The sequence below is a fragment of the Oncorhynchus clarkii genome, chromosome 22, assembly GCF_045791955.1.
Source record: "Oncorhynchus clarkii lewisi isolate Uvic-CL-2024 chromosome 22, UVic_Ocla_1.0, whole genome shotgun sequence".
In the NCBI taxonomy this organism is placed as follows: Eukaryota; Metazoa; Chordata; class Actinopteri; order Salmoniformes; family Salmonidae; genus Oncorhynchus; species Oncorhynchus clarkii.
Genome location: NC_092168.1, coordinates 21,811,708 through 21,819,416, shown reverse-complemented (window position 1 = coordinate 21,819,416; position 7,709 = coordinate 21,811,708). Strand labels below are relative to the sequence as shown.

The following is a 7,709-nucleotide window of genomic DNA, read 5'->3' as shown; positions in this document are numbered from 1 at the left end:
GATACAAGTGTCAGATGGAAGGAGAGAAAGAGTGAAGGAAGAAAATAGATACAAGCATTTACGTAGACCGTTGTATCATTCGGAATTGTGCAGCTTCAAATACTTCAGAAAAGCAGCAGAGGAGCCACAGGAGTGTTAACAAAGTGACAATGAATGGTCCTTCTCCAACAAGACTACTTCGGCAGGGATCCTAGAAGAGAGCGTCAGTTTGTGGGAGATTACTAAATCTATACGTCTAGTAGAACTTTACAGGACGCAAAAAACTTTTCATTTTTTAAAATTCATATATTCACAAAAAAAAATCTCTAAATTGAATGCGTAAATATTCTTTATGCACCAATCTCCGAATTTTTACTGGTGGAACGTAAATGCTATTTCATTCCATTAATTGATAAACAAAACATTAACTTTCATTTGCATTTTTGTGAATATTTTTGTTGGACTACTTTTGAATTATTTTTATCTCCATTTGATGGTATATAGTATAACGCAACATTCACCACGTTTTCTCATAGTTTTGATTTATTATTGGATAAGAGCATTCTGTTTGAGAAGAGAAGCTGATCCAACGAGGGAAGAGGGCGATAACTCACAGGCTTTATGGTTTGGGGTATGGCAACAGCCACCTCCAGTCCATACCTGGCCAGCAATAGGATCCTATCCACCGGCTCCATCGTGCACTCAGACCGGGGGGTCGGTGGCATGCAGCGGGGCAGCACCGCAGTCACCTCGGTGTCTGGTGGATACAGAGGGGACCCCTCCGTGAAGATGATGCAGAGTGACTTTATGCAGGGCGCTATGGCAACGAGCAACGGGGGACACATGTTAAGCCATGCCCACCAGTGGATGACATCCCTGCCACACGCCGCTGCGGCTGCAGCCGCAGTGGCAGCTGCCGAGGCCGGCTCTCCCTGGTCCTCCAGCCCCGTTGGGATGACGGGTAGCCCGCAGCCGCAGGATGTGAAGAGAAACTCCGGCAGGGAGGACATGCACTCAGGCTCCGCTCTACACCACAGGTCTCTGCATCTGGGCTCCCACCAGGCACAACACCCAGGAGCCTGGGGTGGCACCTCAGCCGCGCATATAGCCTCCATTTCCGAAGGGCAGCAGCAGCAACAGTCGCTGATCTACTCCCAGCCCGGGGGATTCACGGTTAACGGAATGCTCAACTCACCGGGGAGCCTAATGCACCCGGGGATGGTGAGGGGGGACTCCCCTGATCTCGACCACGGCAGTCATCATCATCACCATCACCACCACCAGCAATCACATCACCAGCAGCACCACGCCGGGGTGAGCCACGACCCGCAGTCCGACGAGGACACGCCGACCTCGGACGACCTGGAGAACTTCGCCAAGCAGTTCAAACAGCGCCGGATCAAACTGGGCTTTACGCAAGCGGACGTGGGCTTGGCACTAGGCACCCTGTATGGTAACGTCTTCTCACAGACCACGATATGCAGGTTCGAGGCGCTGCAGCTGAGCTTCAAGAACATGTGCAAGCTGAAACCGCTGCTCAACAAATGGCTGGAAGAGGCCGACTCGACCACCGGTAGCCCCACCAGCATCGATAAGATCGCGGCGCAGGGCAGGAAGAGGAAAAAGCGCACGTCCATCGAGGTGAGCGTCAAAGGAGCTTTGGAGAGCCACTTCCTCAAAAGCCCCAAACCCGCTGGCCAGGAAATCACCTCTCTGGCGGACAGTCTGCAGCTGGAGAAGGAGGTGGTCCGGGTCTGGTTCTGCAACCGCAGGCAGAAGGAGAAGAGGATGACGCCGCCGGGGCTGCCACACAGCCCCGAGGATGAGTACTCTCAGGTCGGCAACATGAGCTCAGACACACCGTCACCCTCAATGGACTGCAAGCGAATGTTCAGCGATACGTGAGAAAATAACAAAACACAGGACAATAATATTTCTTTAGGCTGCAATAAGACACTGTCTAGTCCGAGAAAATACTAGCAATACCAAGTGGGAATAATACCTTTTACATGATAAACAATGAAACAAGACACAAATCTTTCCTATCCACATTACTCCAACCTGACCAACCAACAGACCAACGGTGTGGTCTTTAGGAAAGGAGTAGCCTAACTTAAAACATATGCGACATTACACATGATCGAATGGCCCGCGCAATGAGAGGGTCAACTCTTCAAGCAATGTTTCTTCATGTAAATGTTTGGCGCATTAGGATTTAGGAAATAATCTTAATCAGTTTTCAGCCTGAAATATATTCCAATAAAATGTGTGTGTGTACAGCATATTTACCTTTCATTTGCTTTGTAACATGCCATGCTTTCACCAAAAGGGTCGTGGCAGTTCTTTGGCCCCACATAAAATAAAAAAAACAATGATAAGCTTTAGCCTCTACATGAATGCCCTTCTTTGTTTTGTGTGTAATATTTCACATTGTGTAATATTTCATATTTTAGAACAAAATAAATGAAACACACTTTTTTTGTCCCCTTTGCAGCACTTAATGCTATTGTAAATGTTCCCCTCTGCAGTTGTTGAAGAGGCTTGTGGTTTTCACATGACATTCCCAAGCAGTCCTTTTCTATGTTTTTTTTGTTCTGTTTTCACAAACAAGTTATAATGACAATATTTTTTTAACAATTGGAATTGTCTTCACCATGTTGACTTTCTGTTATAATTAATGTGCTATATTGAGCAATAATGTCTTTCCCCTCAAAACTTTGCATTAGGCCTGTGTTATTTTTGTCATTCGTGACTTTACCGTTTTATTCAATGATGATATTTTCAAAGGAACACACATTCCCAAAAGCTGACGCCGGTGTCGTTTGTTATTGTAACCTTGTATAGTTAGTTCTATGTGATGACTATGACAGTAATTTATTTTTAGTGGTTATTTTATGAAGGATTATTGAGAACAATACATTTGTCATAGCGGATAGCCTACCATTGTGTTTTCAATGTCATTGTCAGTTTACAGAAAGAAGTATAGGCCAATTCGGAATATCTGATACGCAGAATATTTTGCATAGGCCTAATCGATAACTGCGATGTGAGAGTTTATGATTTACAATCGTTATTCAATGAAAATATAATTAATTGATCTATAATATAGGCCAATAGACTGAGAGGAAACTGCAGGCAGGGTGCTCACTCTTGACCTTCTGACCTTTTCAAAGCGAGAAAAAATACTTGCCTCCAACTCACCGACCTAAAAAACTGGATCGAATGAATGCACTATATGCTATACATGAATAGGAAAGCTCAATAGGCAATTTCCGAAATAAGAACAACTTTTCGTGTAAACTCTTGAAGTGTTTTGGTCTGATAACGCATTTAAATCGTAATCAACAGCCTAGTGAAATTATGTTTGTATAGGCTTATTTCTATATTACAGGTTATGCGCTTTTAGTGAAATTTAAATAAAGTCTACATTTTAGTTTTTGTGTGCCTTCTTTCTTAGAACTAATGATGCATTCGTTTTTTCCCACTTTATTAGGCTATTCGATTTTGCTTAGGCCTAGTTTTGAGACTTTCAAACTTCTTTCATGGCGTGGGACAAAACGCACCATCCAGCTTTGGAAGACTTACATTTCACGGATGATTTGCCATACCAAGGTAGTTGCTTAGCAACTCAATTGAACCCGTGGTAAAAAGCACGCACTTCACTCTGTCTTCTGCATTAAATTAAAACCGACAAGTTAGTCGGTTAGATTAGGCCTACTTATTTTAGTCAGTTCACACGCTGTTAGGAAACATGTCGGCTTAAAAGTGCTTATTTAGGCTACACTTATGGAAAGACCTAGAACAGAATATCAGAACCGAACATTCTAGAACATACTAAAACAGAAAATCAAAGAACAAAACTGAACAGAATAGAATAGCAATTGGTGTAAAAGAGAACTCAGAGACGAACCTATAGCATAGCCTATATATATAACCACCAAGACTCTATATATATATATATATAGCTTTATTTATATATTTGACCCATATTAATTTGAAAGGGTTAGCCTATGTTCTGAAGTGGTTTGGAGTTTCATCATAATTTAAATTTCACAAATTTCTGGTAGCCTGAAATTGTGATAGGCAATTCCTAATTTCTACAGTATGAGTTTGCCTACACCCATTATTATTTTGTTAAAGCCTATAGCCAATTCTGATTTTGTTTTAGGCTAAGTTCTCTGATTGAACCCAGTTCTGTGTTCAATAACCCCTGCATTGTAGGCTTTAGTCTATACTTTTTTACTTTACAAATAGCCTATATATTGTATTAGGCCTAATAATAAGGATGATAGGGCTAGTTTAGCTTTGCAACTATTGACCTTTACAGTGCATTCAGAAAGTATTCAGACCCCTTGACTTTTTCCACATTTTGTTATGTTACATACAGCCTTATTATAAAATGGATAAACATATTTTTTTCCCTCATTAATCTACACACAATACAGAAAGGCCTTGGTCAGGGAGTTGACCAAGAACCTGATGGTCACTCTGACAAAGCTCCAGAGTTCCTCTGTGGAGATGGGAGAACCTTCCAGAAGGACAACCATCTCTGCAGCACTCCACCAATCAGGTCTTTATGGTAAAGTAGCCAGACGGAAACCACTCCTCAGTAAAAAGCACATAAAAACAAGAATAAACTCTTTAGCCTGAATGCAAGTGCCACTTGTGGAGGAAACCTGTCACCTTCCCTACAGTGAAGCATGTTGGTGGCAGCATCATGCTGTGGGGATGTTTTTCAGCGGCAGGGACTGGGAGTAGTCAGGGTAGAGGGAATGAATAACGGAGCAAAGTACAGAGTGATCCTTGATGAAAACCTACTCCAGAGCGACAGAGCTTGAGCGGATCTGCAGAGAAGAATAGGAGAAACTCCCCAAATACAGGTTTGAGAAGCTTGTAGCGCTATACCCAAGAAGATTTGAGGCTGTAATCGCTGCCAAAGGTGCTTCAACAAAGTACTGAGTAAAGAGTCTGAATACTTAAGTAAATGTGATATTTCCGTTTTTTTGTTTTTATACATTTGCAAAAAAATCTAATTATTTTTTTTTGCTTTGTCATTATGTGGCATTGTGTGTAGATTGTTGAGGAAAAAAACGATTTAATCCATTTTAGAATTAGGCTGTAACGTAACAAAATGTGGAAAAGGTCAAGGGGTCTGAATACTTTCCCAATGCACAGCAGGAATAGGCCTACCCTGGGCTACATTTCATTGTGACTGGCAAATGAGCATTTAAGAATGTTTATTGACTGTTGCGTTTTGGCCGATCAGTTGCATCTCAGATGCTTGTTTGTGTTTTGCTTATCGCTCGCTGTTTCCTCCAGCAGCATGAAGCCCTCTTGACAGGCGCGCACCGCAGCTCCATGGCACGCTGCCAGCAGAGGTCGGCTATACCAGCTGGCTGCTCACCTCAGCAGCGGTTGTCAAGGTGACAGCGTGTCAGAGCCCCCTCTGAGTGGCGCAAGGTGTTGAGATGGGATCAGATCTATCAGATGATGGGGTTGTCAGGAATACTGTTGTATATGAGGACTGTTGGCATCTCCCTTTCTCCCTCTGGTAAACATACACACACACACACACACACACACACACACACACAGTTTTTTTTTAGGATTCAGAGAAAGATAAAACATTAAAGGAAGGAGGTCTAGCTGCTCTTCCAGTAGCTGCCAGGCTAACCTGTGGACCTGACTGACTGAGGAAACTAGAGCAGGGCTCTGGGTTTAATACCTTATCTTCAGTAGGTACACTGGTATTCACAGTTACCTATTATTACCCCGGGCCCTTCATAGGAAAAAGTTACCTACCAGGGTAATTCAATGGGAACAACAAACATAGGTCTTGGTTCACACATAGACTACATACACTCACACAATCACATTTTTCAATCAATCACATTTGTTTATATTGCCCTTTCTGCAGCAGTTGTTACAAAGTGCTTAAACAGAAATGAACCAACAACTCCAGAGAGCAAGCAATGCAGATGTAGAAGCACTGGGGCTAGGAAAACTCCCTAGACAGGCAGGAACCTAGGAAGAAACCTAGAGAGGAACCAGGCTCTGAGGGGGGACCAGTCCTCTTCTCTTATGTTGTTGTAGAACCACTTTCACCCGCTGTGACGAATACAATACCTTTGGCCTTGGAGTTCTCCAGAGACAGTGAGAGGGTGAGAAATGGAGGTGTAAATGTGTGTGTGTGTGTGTGTGTGTGTGCGTGCGGGCGTATGTGTGTGCCCTCTCTGCTGTACATTGGCAGGGTTCAGAGGAAATTCTGGCCTTTAGGTTATAAATATCCCTCTCTCTGGCTTAACTGAGTTATGAATGGCCTGTTTGACTGTGGGCTCAACTCAGAGCTCAGAGCCAGCCAGCCTGCTCAGGTACTCAGCAGTCACACCAGGTCAGCTCTGTAGAGCCTGACCATGTACAGCATATCTAATTAGTATGGTCCTGTAGGAGTCCTCAGTCTGACTTGGTATTATGGATAAGAAGAACATATGGGAACAATTTATAAGACATTGGTAGAGCTCAAAAGCACTATTATATACAGAATGAATGCTTACAACAATATAGACAACCTGAAGCACCCTGATGAAGGCCGTAATGATGACACATGTCGAGTTTCAACAATCAAGACAGAATTTTTATTCAACGTTCATCGTCCTCAGAGTCCACCCACCCTGATCATGCATGTGCAGCACATAGCCCAGATAGCCCCCCCCCCCCAGTCCTCTGTAATAAAATGGAGGCAAAGTTAAGCCCATTGGATTGTAACGTGATCCTGGCAGCAGCTTAGTGATGTAAAGATGGGAGATAAAGCTGGTATTACAGGATGAAAGGACCCCTTTAAAGGGTTCTCTCATCTCGCGTACGCTATAGCCAGCCTCTCCTTGAATCTCAATGCTGGGATCTGAAGGTGTGTGTGTGTGGGTGTGTGTGTGTGTGTGTGGTGGGGGGCATGTGTTAATTTGTTACAGTCGCCCAGAGAACTTGTTTTTAAACTCGTCAAACAATGGAAGCCTTACAGCTCAGATGGAAGCTCCCCCTTTAATTGCACTGTTTATCGTTTTATCCCCTCTCACAGAAAGAAATGAGAGCAGAACCTGAGGTGTGAGTCTGTGTGTGTGTGTGTGTATTAAATGCATTGCAACATTATCCTATGTATAGCAGTGAGTGATTCACAACTGAAATAGAGGTTGTTAATTGGTGCTACATGGTAAGGACATAATTATCTTTTTGAATAACCGCAGCACATACTGTAATTGTCTACGAACCTTGTTTAGAAGTACTTTTCACCACACAGTATAATGCATCACACAGTATTCCCTTGTTTGATACTCCAGTTTTGGAACTGTGTATCAAAGCATGGATATCAATAGACATATACTTTATACACTGTACACATGGTCTCTACCACACACACACACACACACACACACACACACACACACACACACACACACACACACACACACACACACACACACACACACACACACACACACACACACACACACACACACACACACACACACACACACACACACACACACGCTCATTACCAGTTGGTGTGTGGTGTTAATTATTGTCACGTTGCGGGGGCAGGTTTACCACCAACGACTAACACTGATTAACACATTACAGCTCCCTCAGAGGGATCCTCCCATTTGATGTGTCTGTGGCTGAACTTCCTGGCCCAGCCCCAGGCCACCTTACCTAAAGGAGAGATGCCTACAGAG

General features: G+C 43.5%; 1 pseudogene; it reads left to right on the top strand.

Annotated features, from left to right (window-relative positions):
• Positions 1 to 554: 554 nt before the first annotated feature.
• Positions 555 to 3,326, top strand: LOC139380213 (POU domain, class 3, transcription factor 3-A pseudogene; annotated as a pseudogene).
• The last annotated feature ends 4,383 nt before the right edge of the window (positions 3,327 to 7,709 follow it).